The sequence below is a fragment of the Sinocyclocheilus anshuiensis genome, unplaced genomic scaffold, assembly GCF_001515605.1.
Source record: "Sinocyclocheilus anshuiensis isolate Anshui unplaced genomic scaffold, SAMN03320099.WGS_v1.1 scaffold2586, whole genome shotgun sequence".
Classification (NCBI taxonomy): domain Eukaryota; kingdom Metazoa; phylum Chordata; class Actinopteri; order Cypriniformes; family Cyprinidae; genus Sinocyclocheilus; species Sinocyclocheilus anshuiensis.
In genome coordinates, this window is record NW_015552529.1 from 151,126 (window position 1) to 154,722 (window position 3,597).

Sequence of the window (3,597 nt, forward strand, 5' to 3'; positions counted from 1 at the left end):
TATATTAATGTCTATATAGTTTTTATTATTTTGTATTTCAGTTTTAGTTGTTTTCGTATATCAAGTTGAACTCAAAAATTAGAAATGTTTCCTTCAGAACTAGTTGAATTAAAATAAGGGTTTTGTTATATTTTATTTTAAGTGACAAATTAGTTTTTACAGTTTTAGTTAACTCTAATTAGCCTGTATTTGACATCATCCCACTTACAGTATGAGCCTGAGCGACTCGGATCGATGCGCGTGATCGAGTGTTACAGACAACAGCAGCGCTGAGCTCATTAGCAAACAGCCGCGTTTAATTGACATTGATTATCAATAACGAAGCGGTTAATCTCCTGACAGACATCAGTGGTGTCTCGGTGAATGACTGACGGTCGCTGGAAGCAGTTCATGTGTTCAACACACACAATGGTGGCAGAATCGCATCAATGCTGACGTCTGAGCCTCGGTTACAGCGTTTACCGCGGTACTGAACCGAGGCTCACACGTCACATCAGCTTCTTCTCGAAGGCTTTGTTCATTTGATGATTGAATATGGGTTGCTCTGAGTTCTGTGTGATTATGCTGTTTGCTTTCTGATGCATGGCTTTTGGATTCACTGCTTTTGCTTTTTTCAGACTTTTGTGGCAAACGCTGTTCCTCACACCGCCAGATATTTCCTTTCTGCTTAGCATATTAACAAACTCATCAATATTCACAGACTCCTCCCCCTCATGAATATTCACGCATGCTCCTCCCCCTCCCTCCTGTAACGGTCAGATGTGCTGTGAACATAATTCACCACTACATCAACAAGAAATAGTCAAGTCTACTGTATTTCTATAGCGCTTTATACAGTACAGATTTCACAGAGATAAACAGGAAAATAACAGATTCAATGATGGAAACTTTATTAAATATGAGAATTTCAGCTCTGCAGAAGACAGTAGTGTTCAGATCTATGTTGATTCAGATTTGGTTCAATAACTGTAAAATCGATTAAATATGAAACAAATTCAATTTCAGCTGTAAAGCAGCTCTGAAAGACAATAGTTTAATTATTCACAATTCAGTTCAGTTCAACTGTCAAACTGTGCAAAATTCATCATGAAACACAAAAATATTTCGTTTAATGAAGGCGATGTTTTGCATGAGTTCCTCAAATCCAATTATTACTCATTAACCCCAAATCCTCATTACTGTAATGCAAAAATCACAATCTTATTAATTTAATAAGAAAAATAATTTAATATATTATTAAATTACTTAATTTAAATAAAATATATTATTTAAATGGTAATGTATTTGTTTACATTTAGTCATTTAGCAGACGCTTTTTTTTATTTTTTATTGTATGCTTTTATTTATGTATCATAGTTGTAGTATTTACACTGCTTATAAATCTTGTAAATAGACTGTAAAGACTATAATAAATTATTAAATTACATACATTTATGTGAAAGTATATTTATTACATTACTGTAATGCAAAAATCTTATTAATAAGATATTAATTTAACATATTATTAAGTTACATTAATGTGAAAAAATATATGATTTAAATAGTACAGTATTTATACATGATAGTAGTAGTATTTGCACTGCCTATTAATGCTGTAAATAGACTTCATTTTCTTTATCCAAAACATTTTCTATTTTTTTTCTCTTATTTGATTTTGTGTTTTCATGATTTACTGTTGTTTTGGATGAAGATGTCAGGTTGAGGTGGTGTTCACAGTACATTTGAAGCTGTGTGTGTGTGTGTGTGTGTGTGTGTGTGTGTGTGTGTGTGTGTGTGTGTGTGTGTGTGAGTGAGTGAGACACACACACACACACACACACAGCACTGCACGGTGTTGACGTGATGTCAGCGGGTGGCCGAACACTCGGGTGTGGCTCAGGAACACTGATCAGATGCAGTCAAACACCATGCAGGACATTTGCATTCATTCTTTTGTGCCGCTGGACTGTCAGAGAGTGAATCAATTATCACATGATTCACACGAGTCTTCGAGTTATACTGATATATCAGCATAAAACACATTTACTTCAGTAAAACATACATGTGTGGTGGAAATGTGTTTGTGCTGCTGTTTTATACAATTTATACTATAGAAAACTAGTTTTTATTTTTATATTTTCAGTTTTCATTTAATATCAGTTTGTTTTTAGTTTAATATGCTTTTGTCATTTTTAATAGTTTTTGTCCTATTTAAATATTACTGTATACATTTTTAATACATTTTATTTTATTGTATTTTTAATTTATATTTTAATCCTATTTTTATTTAATTTATTTTCAGTTAGTAATTTTAGTGCCTCTATTTAAACTTGCTGTATTTTATGGAAGAGGATTTGGGCCAAGCAATAATAAAAAAAATAAAACCATCTCGAGATTAAAGTCGTTAAATTTCGAGAAAAAATGAATAAAATTTAAATAAAAAAGTCGAGATAAAATGTTGAGATTAAACTCATGAAATTTTGAGAATAAAGTCGTTATGTTTCGAGAAAAAAGTTGAGAATAAATACACTCGTGTTGCCCATTTTCGATTATCCGGGAGTGACGAGCTGCCAAGATGGCGACGACCGGCTCCGCCCACTTTGAGCTTCAAAAACGCTCGTCAGAAACCTACGGGTGACGTCACAGACAGTACGTCCATGTTTTTATACAGTCTACTCTATGGTTGTCACACAGTGTTTCACCAGTGTTGTTGAGAATGGCAGCGCGGTTTCATCTGCCTTTAAACTAGTTTAAATCACTGTGACATCTGTCGTTTGTGTAGGAGAGCTCTGCTCCAAACTCGAACGCTTTTCACAGCGCTGTTTAGTGGTCGCTTGATCGAGACCTGCAAGTAAACGCATTTGTTCTGAGCTCGCGCTGCGCTGTCTTTAGGCAAAGCTAATAATATTCCGTGCAGCGCACTTCACACGAGTAGCGCTCTTCAGCTTTCTGTGCGCTAAAGAAATGACAGCGCATACGGGTTATCAAATTGTTTTACTGATACATCTGGCCTAAAATTCAGTGCTGTCACCTTGTGTTGACATTGTGAAACTGCATGATTTGTAAATTATGTTTGGCGGGCCACATATAATAGCCTACATTTCAATAGACAAGCTGCGGACACCCCTGCCAGTTGCTATTTACAGTTGATATATTTTTATATGTACTATTTACACTAAGTGACAACAGCAGCATTTTAGATATGTGCGATTTACGCTAAGTGAAAATAGCCATTCTATTTACGTTATGTAAAAGTAGCAGATCTTTGCAATAAGTGTAAATAGTAGTTAATTAGATGCTATTTATGCTTATAAATAGTGGCAGATACTATTTGCACCTCAGTATTGTTGTACGCTAACAGGATGCAATGATAGCATTGATTTTAATAACAATGATTTTATTTATTGAAATTATTAAATAGGTGCTGCCTATTGGGACAACAAAGCCCTCCCTATAGCCTGCCTACCCCTAATTAATACATTATTATTAAACACTCGTTAAGCAATTGATTTCCACTTTTCTGATGTGATATGTGATGAGAAAAGGAAGAATAGCGAGTTTGGCAAAAGACGGACTCGAACCCAGTCGATCGTATCGGTCGTTACTCCAAAGTGCATT

General features: G+C 34.7%; 1 protein-coding gene across 8 annotated transcripts in view; it reads left to right on the forward strand.

Annotated features, from left to right (window-relative positions):
• The window catches only part of LOC107663594 (semaphorin-6A-like), an 84,987-nt gene that overhangs the window by 69,996 nt on the left and 11,394 nt on the right, over nucleotides 1-3,597 (forward strand). The gene's annotated exons all lie outside the window — the stretch shown is intronic.